This window comes from Notamacropus eugenii, chromosome 4, assembly GCF_028372415.1.
Source record: "Notamacropus eugenii isolate mMacEug1 chromosome 4, mMacEug1.pri_v2, whole genome shotgun sequence".
NCBI classification, from domain to species: Eukaryota; Metazoa; Chordata; class Mammalia; order Diprotodontia; family Macropodidae; genus Notamacropus; species Notamacropus eugenii.
Genome location: NC_092875.1, coordinates 100,405,001 through 100,417,565, shown reverse-complemented (window position 1 = coordinate 100,417,565; position 12,565 = coordinate 100,405,001). Strand labels below are relative to the sequence as shown.

At 36.0% G+C, this 12,565-nt stretch overlaps 1 pseudogene; it reads left to right on the top strand.

Annotated features, from left to right (window-relative positions):
- The first annotated feature begins 7,846 nt into the window (after positions 1 to 7,846).
- On the top strand, positions 7,847 to 8,830 carry LOC140502291 (glyceraldehyde-3-phosphate dehydrogenase pseudogene; annotated as a pseudogene).
- The last annotated feature ends 3,735 nt before the right edge of the window (positions 8,831 to 12,565 follow it).

The window sequence follows — 12,565 nt, the reverse complement described above, 5'->3', positions numbered from 1 at the left end:
GGGAAGGGAGTAGTCAGACTTAAAATACTTTTGAGGAGGAACAGGGTGAAATGAGAGAATAGAATAAATATGGTAGAGAATAGGATGGAGGGAAATACAGTTAGCAATGCAATGGTAACTGAAAAAAATGCAGCAAGTTTCTCTCATAAAGGTCTCATTTCTCAAACACGGAGAACTGTCAAATTTATAAAAATAAGAGCCAACTGATAAGTGATCAAAAGATATGAATAGTTTTCAGATGAAGTAATAAAAGTTATCTGTAGCCATAATAAAAACTACTCTCAATATTGATTGGAGAAATGCAAATTAAAACAATTCTGAGGTACTGCCTCACACTTATTAGATTGGTTAATAGGACAAAAAAGGAAAAAGACAAATGGTGGAGTGAATGTGGGAAAAAAGAGACATTAATTCATTATTGGTGGAGTTGTGAATAGATTCAACCATTCTTCAGAGTAATTTGGAACTGTGTCCAAAGGGCTATAAAATCATACATGCTATTTGACCTAGTAATTGTATTGCAAAAGAAATTAAAAAGAAAATAAAGTTAAAATTAAAAAGAAAAGGACCTATATGTACAAAAATATTTATAGCAGCTCTTTTCTGGGGGCAAAAATTAGAAATTCAGGGGATGCCATCAACTTGTCAATGGTTGAACAAATTGTGGTATGTGATTAGGATGAAATACTATTATATTCCAAGAAGTGATGACAAGGATACTCAAAAAAACCTGGAAAGACTTACAGGAGTTAATGCAAAGTAACAAATACTATGTACGAAGTAACAGAAATATTGTAAGATGATCAGCTGTGAATGACTTCACTATTCTCAGAATACAATCATCCAAGACAGCTCAAAAGGATTTATGATGAAGAATGCTCTCCATCCCCAGATAAAGAACTGATGGTGTCTGAATACTGAAGTGTAGCTTTTTCTTACCTTTATTTTTCTTGAGGTTTTTCCCCTCCCCTTTTCTCTATATTTTCTTTCACAACATGACTATTATGAAAATGTTTTGCATGATTACACATGTATAACATACAAATTGCTTGCCTTCTCAATGAGAAGCGTGGAGAGAGAACAGAGGGAATCTGTATCTCAAAATTTTAAAGACAAATGTTAAAAATGTTTTTGCATGTAACTGGGGAAAATAAAACACTAAATTAGTTAAATAAGAAAATAAGAGAAATCATCATTCTGTGAGATAAAATTGACTCTACAGCTTTAACTTCCTTGTATCATTTCACACACTGGCTGCAGGACTTCATCATGCCTCTGTGCTGGGTGTCTTTCTTCCCCTTTCCCCCTTTTAAGCCTTTTTTTTTAGTGTTGTCCACACTAATTATACTGTGAGCTCCAGCAGGGGCTGTTTCATGGCTTTCTTTGTATCCTCAGCACTTAGCATAGTACCAGGCATATCCTACCTTCATAATAAACATTTAATATAATATATATTATAATCTAATCTAATATATAATATAATGTAATATACCATGTATGATGCTAAGTAGCAAGGATAGAAAGAGAAAGCAAAAAACAATTCCTCAAGGAACTAACATTCTAATGGCCAAGTAACAAAAATTAGAACATGCAAGATAAATTTCAATTTCCAAGATGATGGAAGGTAATCTAGGAGGAAATAGCACTAGCAGCAGGGAGGGGGAGGAGAGAGTCAGAAAAAAATCTCTTGAAGAAGAAGCATTTGATTTCAATCTCAAAAGAATCCAGGGATATCAAGATATGAGATTATACATTTGATATAATCCAAGCATGGGGAACACTCAGTGTAAAAGAACAGATTTGAAATGGAGCTTCTTGTATGAAAAACAAAAAAATAAAGTAGGGCAGCACAACTAAATCCGTCAACATGGAGGGGAGTATAATGTAAGAAGATTGGAAAGGTAAAAAGCTTGAAATGCCTACAGACATGATATTTAATCCTGTAAGAGGATATAATTGGTATTTCTTGAGTATGGTCAAAGGTATGTCTTTGAAAAATCACTTTGCAGCTATGTGGAAATTGTGTTGGAACACCATTCCAGTGGAGTAAGGAAGAGATGTGAGGAAGGTGCATTTATTAGAAGACTATTATAGTAGTAAAGAAGTGAGAAGTGAGAGGTAATAAGAGCAGTGTGAGTAGGGAAAAGAATGTATATGGGTCATGTTCTTGAGAAAAAAAGTGTATATATATATATATATATATATACATATATATACATATACATATACATATAATTTGATAAGTGATTGGGTATTGCAGTGAGCAAGAGACAGGAGACATGGGTGATGCTGAGGAGACAAAGTTAGGTGGCTTAAAGGAGGTTGGTGCCTTCAACATTAATAGGGAAGTTCACACCAGGTGATCTTTACAACTCTCTTCCCTTTGTTTCTGCTCTGTTCTTTCAGTTATCTGGGACTTACTCATGCAATTCATTGTGTCTTGAAAGCCCTCCTTTCCCTTCTTTGCCCATTAAATTCCTAAGGATCCTTTAAAGGCCAACTAAATTGCCACCTCTATTAAGAAGCTTTTCCCTGAATCTCACTCATTTAATAACAATCTTCCCTCTCAGAACTCACTTTGTACTTTGCTTGACATCTCTAATGCACATAATAGCAATTCACATTTTGATAATTCTTTAAAGTTTGCACAACAGTCAGTGTGTATTCTAGATATCTCTATTGGAATCAGCCTCCTGCCAGAAAATAAAGTCCTTGAGAGTTGGGCTGTGTCTTATCTAACCTGCTATTCCTTCCTTAGCACCTGGCATTGAGCCCTGTTCATGATAGGTGCTTAATGAATATTTGTTGTAACACTTTTGATTTTGAGTCCTATTGTACAAGGCAGCTTTGCTATTTTAGGATCTAATTGTTAGCTAGTTCTTTCTTCTATTGAATAGAATCTTGCTCTCTATCAATTTCCCCAATTATTCCTTGCTCCATTCTCTGGAGCCAAAAGGATCAAGTCACAGGAACATAGATTTAGAGTTGGATGAAATTTTTTTAGTTTTTTAGTCCAACACCCTCATTTTATAGATAAGAAAACAGAGGCTCAAAGAAAGGAAATAATTTATTAAAGGTCACAAAAGTAAAAAGCAGAAGACCTTTCCTTTGAACTCCTGTCCTCTGACTATAAGCACAACATTATTTCCTTTGTAACATGCTAAGAAAAGTTCATTCCTCTAATTTCTCTAAGGTCTTAGTCATTACATAGTTTTGCTTATAATATGGGAAGACAAGACTTGAAAGTTCTCCATTTAGGTACAAGCCCCAGTATTATAGCTGAGTTTTGTGATGTTTAAATGCCTGGTTAAAAAGAGACTTCTACACTTATCTCAACAGGAATTCTCCTGCTAGCATTATGCATCTTTTCTTCCTTTGACCCTTGTGATACAGTCTCTCATGGTTCTATTTGAGTAGAAAACATTCACATTTTTTTCAAGCACCCAAAGTTCCTCCTCCCTTAGAAGATTGTTCACACACACGCAGGTTTGGGGAGAGGGGATTTAATGTGTCATCACACCATCTAAATATGTATGTTTTATAGACTTTTGAAAATATTAGCATAAAGCTCAGAGAAGTTATAAGTACTACAAATAGAGATTTCAAAATTTTCTGCTTAGAGTTGAAATGCTATGTGGAAGGAAGAAGGGAAGGGAAGAAAATAAGAATTTCTGTAGCACCTACTATGGGACAGGAACCGTGTGAAATTCTTTGCAAATATTAACTCATAATCAAAACAATTCTGAGGTACCACAACACACCTGTTAGATTGGTTAATATGACAAAACAGGAAAATAATAAATGTTGGATAAGATGTAGGAAAATTAGAACACTAATGGATTATTGGTGGAGTTGTAAACTGATCCAGCCATTCTAGAGAACAATTTGGAACTATACCCAAAGAGCTATAAAAGTGCATACCCTTTGATCTAGCAATACCACTACTAGGTCTGTATCCCAAGGAAATCATAGAAAAGGGAAAAGGATCCACATGTTCAAAATATTTATAGTAGTTCTTTTTGTAGTGGCAAAGAATTAGAAACTGAAGGGATGCCCGTCAACTGATGAATGGATGAAGAAATGTCATGGAATACTAGTATTCCTTAAGAAATAATGAGCAAGCCAATTTCAGAAAAATCTGGAAAGATTTACATGAACTAATACTGAGTGAAGTGAGCAGAACTAGAAGAACACTGCACACAGTAACAGCAACATTGTGCAAGGGTAGCTCTTCTCAGTAATGCAATGATCTAGGACAATTCCAAAACACTTATGATGAAAAATGCTATCCACATCCAGAGAAAAAGTTATGGAGTCTGAATGCAGATCAAGGCATACTATTTTCCCCTTTTTTTTTTCTTTTTCATGGTTTTGCCCTTTTGTTCTGATTCTTCTTTCATAAGATGACTAATGTGGAAATATGTCTAATAAAATTGTACATATATAGTCTATATCCAAATTCATGCTATCTTGAGGGGTGAGGAGAGGAAGGAAGGAGGTGGGAAAATTTAAAATTTAAATATTATTCAAGCGAATGTTAGAAGTAAAGATAAATAAAGATATATTTGTTGAGTGAAAAAAAATATTATGTTATTTGATCCTCACAACAACCTTCAAGGTAAATGGGGATAATAATCCTCATTTAACAATCAGGGAAACTTAGGCAAGCAGAGGTTAAGAGACTTGCTGAGGGTCACAGAGTTAGTAGGTTTCTGAGACTGAATTTGAACTCAAGTCTTCCTGACTATAGACCCAGTGCTATACTCACCGTGCCATCTCCTTGCATGTGATCCCCACAGGAGTGAATTAGACTTTCAGTTAGACTTTCCCATGGATTCAATCTTTAAAATATCTATCTCATCATCTGTTCTTTATTCCTATGACCATCATCCTAGTGGAGGCTTTCATTGTCTAATTGAGTACATAGACTATGGCAATATCCTATTCTCCATCTTTCTCTATCATGAATAATTTAACTTTCATACTTCTTGAAGAATATCCTTTCTTCTTCATACATATGATCATGTCATTTCTTTTCTCAAAAATTTTCCAAAACTCCCTAATGACTACTGACTAAAGTTTAATCACATCACATCAAATGGAAAGGCATTTGAGGCTTCCATAATTTTGTATCAATTTATCTTTTCAACATTATCTTAAATCAATCAATCAATAATCAAGCATTTATTAAGCACTTATGGTTCTTCTTTCCTTCTCTCTCCCATTCTACCACCTACAAATGCTGACACTGAAAATTTAAAGTTTCCCTCTGCATCTTCAGAAAATTTTGCTTCTTGGTTTTCAGATAGAGATCAACTTTTTTATTTAAAAAAATCCACTTCTTTCTCTTTGATAACCTAATTTATGAGCAATCATTACTCTAACCCTTCTGCCTTCTCAACTAGGAGGAGAGTATTAACTTGAACTTTGTGTACATATTGCAATTACTTTGCACTGTAAGACATACAAAAATACCATGCTAGTTTTAGATCACTGCAAGTCTCCTCTTTCCCTCCATTCTTTCTGGAAGTAAAACACTCTGCTCCCCCTTTTTTTCCTTGTGGAAAACTTTTTTGACAACTTTGATAGGAAATTATCTATCACACCCATGTAAAGAAGTGTTAGTCATTTTTATAATCACGACATTTCTTAAGAGTCAAAAATTTGCAAGACTCTTTACTCGGCATGGGGAATGTTAAAATGATAATACTACTGTAATGTTAATGAAATAGGAAAATCTTCTCCACCAATTAATCCGTCTAATACGTTGAGCCTGTGGTGACATGGAGCCTGGGTCACGTGGAGTTCAGACTAGGAAGAGCTTGCCCAAGGAGGAGTGAAGAGAGAGAGAGAGAGAGAGAGAGAGAGAGAGAGAGAGAGAGAGAGAGAGAGAGAGAGAGAGAGAGAGAACAAGCAGAGAGGGAGAGCAGGCAGAGCAGAGAGAGAAAAGCAAGTTCTGAGTGAAAGCAGTTGGCCCAAGAAGCAGAGAGAGAGAAGCAAGCAGTGAATGGTCTGAGAGAAGAATTTGTCTAGGGGATCTTGTTTTTGTGGGGAGGCCTGACAGAAAGAAGGTTTCAGATGTCTGTACTCCCTGGATTAGTGATAAGTACATACACTGTTAAATCTTACCTCCTGGTATTCTAATGATGTCCCAAATAAATATTTTGGTTTTGCCTTTGAGGAAGAGTTTATTATATTTTGCAAATTTACCCTGGAAATACACATGCATATTCCTAGTGGCTGCTATGGGTATCATATTGGTATTACAACCACTCATACTAAGAATAATAATAGTAATAAAATGATGTGGATGGATAAGGAGGAGAAAGTAAAAAGGGGAAAATAGGAAGGAGAAGGGGGAGAAAGAATGAGAAGAAGGAGAATGAGAAGAACAAGAACAAAAATAATGAAAACAAGAACAAGGAGAAAGAAAACAGGTAAAAAAGAAACAAGAAGAACAAGAAAAAAAGAAACAAGAAGCACAAGAACAAGGGGAATGAGAAGCACAAGAACAAGAGGAACAAGAAAAAGAATAAGGAGAACAAGAACAAAAAGAACAAGAACAAAAGGAACAAGAGGACAAGAAGAACAAGAACAAGAGGAACAAGAACAAGAGAACAAGAAGAACAAGAGGAACAAGAACAAGAGGAACAAGAACAAAAACCAGAACAAGAGGAACAGTAAGAAGAAGAAGAAGAGGAACAAGAAGAACAAAAACAAAAGGAACAAGAACAAGAAAGAGGAATGAGAGAAAGAAGAGAATGAAAACAAGAGTGACAGTCTCAATCATGTAAAGGCATACAATGGAATTGAAAAGACAGAACTAAAAAGATAATAATCAGTCTTTATAAACAGTAAATAGCAGTTGAAGAGGTTCACCTAACATAGCCTTATTTCCTGGGTTGGACAGTCCCTCTGTCATGTTAGTTAGAGTTAAAGATCTTCCTCACCCATTAATAGGACTCAGGTGGTGTGCATTAAGGGATGCTTGATTAGAGGAGGCTTGTTTTGTCTGAAGGCCAGCACCTTTTGTTAATTTCTAATGAGGCACTGGGTCATGAGGATCCTAATGCCCTCTGCCTCTGAAAATATACTCTGAGATAAAATTTTGCTTCAGGGTTTACTCTTTGGAAGAAGGTTCACGTGTCAAATGACATTCTGGGTAGCTATGAAGGAGCCTTCCAGCTTTGAAACCTCAGATGTTGAGGTTTCTCACTCTGGTAATTACATATTACCATATGTATGTATAATTACATATTAAACCATATGTACATATGTTTAATTACATTACATATTACCATATGTATTTATGTAATGGTCAGACAATTGGATCTGTCTATTGATCTGTGATGTATGTATTGATTATGGTCAGAAAGTTAGAAGCCCTGTCTGTTCGGCTTCTAATTTTTTGTTATAGCAACCATGGAGTGGACCTCATGGTTTACATGACTTCCAAGGAATAAAGTGGAAAACTATGGACCTTCATCCTCAACCAAAAAATCTGTCTGCTTGTATTTTCTCTGTCGGTATATGTGATAAAAAAAGATTGTTGACCCCTCCAAAGTTGCTGTCTTTTTAGAAAAACAGATCTAAGAACCTATGCTAGAAGGCCATCCTGGATGTGTCAGGGTACTTGCTGCTATACCCTCTGAGGCTTCTTGCAATGGTCATATAAGCTGTTTCATAGAGAAGTGACTAGAACTTACAAAAAGCATCAGCATCCGAAAAAGTGGCCTTTTTAAAAAAATACCTACAGGTTTGGCACCAAAAAGAAAAAACAAACCCAAGACTTTTCCCCTAAGCTCAGTGCCAGGTTCTGCTGCTTCAGTCTTATCCCTGAAATAGGATGATGAAGGTCTGAGTCAACAGATTTGGCCATATTGGGTGCTCGGTGACCTGGGCTGCATACACCTTAGGTGGGGTAGACAGCATGACCATCAACGACCCCTCCATTGACCTCAACTACATAGTTTATATGTTTCTGTATGACTCCACCTATGTCAAGTTCAAGGGCACTGTCATGGCTGAGAATGGGAAGCTGCTGGTCAATAGAAAAGCCATTACCATCTTCCAGGAGCAGGATCCCACCAATATAAAATGGGAAGATGTTGGAACTGAATATGTTGTAGAGTCCACTGGAGTCTTTACCACCAGGAAAAAGGCTGGGGCTCACTTGAAGGGTGGAGACAATTAGGTCATCATCTCTGTCCCTTCTGCTGATGCCCAGTGTTTGTGATAGGAGTGAACCATGACAAATATGATCATTTCTTTAACATTCTCAGTAATGCTTCCTGAACTATCAATTGCTTGGCCCCCTTGGCCAAGGTCATTCGTGATAGCTTTGCATTGTGGAAGGACTCATGACTACAGTCCATGACATTATTGTTATCCAGAGGACAGTAGATGGCCCTTCTGGTAAGCTGTGATGTGATGGGCATGGTGCTGCCCAACACATCATCCCTGCTTCCATTAATACTGCTAAGGCTGTAGACAAGGCCATACCTGAACTGAATGAGAAGCTCACAGGCATGGCCTTTCATGTTCCTATTCCCAGTGTATCTGTTGTGGATCTGACCCGTTACCTAGAGGAACCTGACAAATATAATGATATCAATAAAGTGGTGAAGCAGACATCAGATGGACCCTTGAAGGGTATCTTGGGCTACACAGAGGACCAGGTTGTATCCTGTGACTTTAACAATACTCACTTTTCTACCTTTGATACTGGTGCTGGTATTGCCCTCAATGACCATTTTATCAAGCTCATTTCTAGTATGATAATAAGCATGACTATAGCAACCATGTAGTGGACTTCATGGTCTACTTTTGAACAATGCAAGGTTGAATTCATCCCAATCAGATGTATATACTCCTAGCAAAAATTCCCAGGGAAAGGAATTCCACTAGACGACTAGTCTCTCTGGGGGCATTTGACCCATAATTTCCAATTAAAATATAGAAGGCAAAAGAATCACTCTTTCTTTGCAGCACATACAGTATACTGGAAAATATGGGAGGAAATAAGCTTTTCCTTCTAGTTCTATGACACTGAGCTGCAGATAGGGGTATGTCTGTAGGCATAAAGCAATTAATGAACAAGAACCAAATCTGCAGGTAACCCTTAATATACCAACCCCAACGAATGAGTTTGGATGAGAAATGCTTTGTGTATAAAATTAGTCCCTCAAGGGGGTACTTTTAGGAACTTTTCTTATAGTGTCTAGTTATTTTATATGCTATATCGAGCCTGGCTAGTCTTAGCTAGGGGCATTCATGAGCAATAACCTGATAAAGTGGAAAGTGCACCAGGTTCAGAGTTGGCAGACTTAAGCGTGCCACACTTAAAGATTTTCTGCTTAATGAGATATGTGCTAAACCAGTTTGCACTTCTAAGATTCAGTTTTTACATATGTAAAATGGGATAGAGTTGCTAATGATATTCTAAAGTACTTTATATCTCCAAATTCTCTAAGTAAAGAGGTACTAAAAATTCTTACATCTTTTGAAGTATCTGCCCTTATCTTCACCTTCATTCAGGTGGGAAATTAGGAGATATCAATCCTACGTCTTCTCATTAAATGGAGGAATTTATGTCTCCACTCTCAAATTCAACATGTACAAAACTAAATTCACTATCTTTGACCCCAAGCCCTCTTCTCTTCCTACCTTTCCTATTACTATTGAGTTTATCTTCACCCTCCCAGGCACCTAGGCTCACAATCTAGTTATCATCCTTGACCTCTCTCTTTCTTACTACTGGATCCAATCTGCTGCCAAGGTCTGTTGATTTTACTTCCATGGGGCCTCCCACATATGCCCCCCTTTCTCCTCTGACACTAAACTCTTAACCACTGTATTTCATTCTTCACTCAGCAGTCAGTGCTCTTTGTAAAACACAGCTGATCATGTCACCCCACCCCAAGTCAGTAAATTTCAGCTGCTTCCTATCATCTCCATAATATCTTTTGTTTGGCATTCAAAGCCTTTCATAATCTGCCCCCTCCTTCCTTACTCTCTCTCTTTATAACTTACTCTTCCCCACATACTCTGAAAGCAAGTAACAACGCCCTCCTTCCTGTTCCTAAAACAAGTTACTCCATCTACCAGTTCTGAATATTTTCACTGTCTCCCATGCCTCGGAAATCCTTTCTTCATCTTTTTCTCTTGATTTTTCTAAATTCTGTCAACAAAGCCCTAGATATAAATCTAAAAGGGAACTAAAACTCTGACTTGTTACAGGAAGCCTTTTCTGATCCCCCTTTATTCTAGTGCCTTCCCTTTGTTGATTATCTCCAATTAATCCTGAAGAAGCTTGTTTGTTCATAGTAGTTCCATGTTCTCATCCCTACTAGAATGTGAGCTCATTGTGAGTAAAGATGGTCTTTTGCTTTTCTTTGTATTCTTCTTGCCTGTTACATACTAGATGCTTAATAAATATTTCTTTACTAAGTGAATAACTGACCCATCACAGTGCTTTAAATCCCATTAGTAGTGATGCATTACTTTTCTTTAAGCAATCAGAGCTGTTTTTTGTAAAATGATATAGCTTCCAGTATTGCTTTAGTTTTCTCCTGGCAAATCAAATGGAATAAATTGAATTCCACTTCTAGTATTTAAAGACCATTATTATATCTTCCCTAAACTTTTTCTTCTCCAGGATAAATATTCTCAGGTCCTCTAGTTGGTTTTTTTCTGTCAACGCATTTGTACATCATCTTTCTAATGGATATACCAGCCTACTAGTGTTTTCATTAAAATATAATGCACAATAATTTTATTGTGATCTGACCAAGGCAGAGGTCAATAGTACCGTCATCCCATAGACTCTACTAATAAACTTAACATTCAGTTACCTTTTATGGCTACCATATAACCCAGGTACATTATATTAAACTCACTGTCTCCTGGAATCCTCACGCTGTTAACTGTTTTGTTTTTATTCCTGCAAGACAAGCCCTGTTTCCTGTATCAATGAGATTACAAGTCCACTACCTATCACTATTGTTTTATTATTGCTACATTCAAGAAACTTTCTTTTTCTTGGTTGTTCTTGTTCAACATTGGAGCTGAAAAACTCTTAGAAGGCTTTAATGACATTGATGATTGGTGTAAAGTCTTAGACTGACCATACAGATAAAATGATTACCAGATGAGTCTGGTTATTCTTCAATAGAAGAAATGTACCTCTGATATAACTTGAAGGTCACTTTAGAAATTTTGCAAAGAAAAACAAAATTCAAAGTTTAAAATCAACAAATTTGACCTAGATACTACTGAAATATGACATGGTCAAGTGTGAGAACAGCTGAAATCTGATAACTACATTCATGGCTTTGTGGTATATGACACTTCCAAATTTCACTAAGGAATTCATAGAAGATATGTGCACTTCAAAACTCATTATCTTATCATTTTGCTTAAAAATGGATCCCAAATCACATTTATTATGCATTTTGATATTAATGGATTATATATCATATTTCAAGGTTATTGTGCATCACAGAAATGAATAGATGTAAGATTTCACAAAATGGTGTTTGAATAAGAAGCTGTTAGATCTTGCTTTTATGATAATTATGACAATAGCATAGTTGTTGATTAATTGTTGACTCAGAGTGGAAATAATTGGTCATGTGACTACAAGGACTACAATGTCCCTTCCCTTCAAAAAAGTCTCATTTATTTTCTATATAATTATGTATACACAGTTTCTTTATAACAGTTCTCTACTGTGTGTGCATCTCCTTACCAGTCTTCATTTTGGTTTTGTTTACCATTCATTTTCTAATTAGCAATCATTTTATTTTTCAACATGGGCAGGGAAGATGAGAAAACTGGATTACTTTCTAGCTTCATTGACAAAAGTTAGGAGTCTTTGCAGGAGTCTGGAAGTGCAGGAAAGAAAACTATAAAAAGTATTTGGAACATTATGAACAGTAGAATCATCTGAACTAGATTCTAATATTACAATCTTGAATGTATTTATGAGGTAGGTTGAAATGGAACCATCTGTCAACTACCGAGAATTTATTAAAGATTTCCTATGTTTTAGGCTTTCTGCTAAATATTAAGTGTACAAAAATGAAAAAAAACCAGTCAATGCCTTCAAGGAACATGTATATATGGAGAGAGAGAGAGAGAGATGATAGATAGGTGGATGGATATACATATATCGCAAGAACCAACATGTATATATATATATATATATATATATATATATATATATATACATATATATATATATATATATGATTAGAAACAAAATATATAAAAGTTGTTGGGAATTTGGGGGAGGGGGGTAGGAGGTAGAACTAGCAGTTTATGGAATTAGAAAAGACCTTATGCTTAACTAACTAGAAGAAAATGGAAAAATCAGACAAAATTGACCTAGTACACATAGAAGTGATGCATTCTAGAACTGGCATAGTAATAGTGGTAGTATATAATTGATTCATAAAGTGCCTGAAGGAGAAGAAAATATCAGTCATAGGGGAAAATGAAGGCCACCAAGAACATCATCAATTACCAATCCCCATGTTTCTTTTCCAACACATAAAAAAGTCTT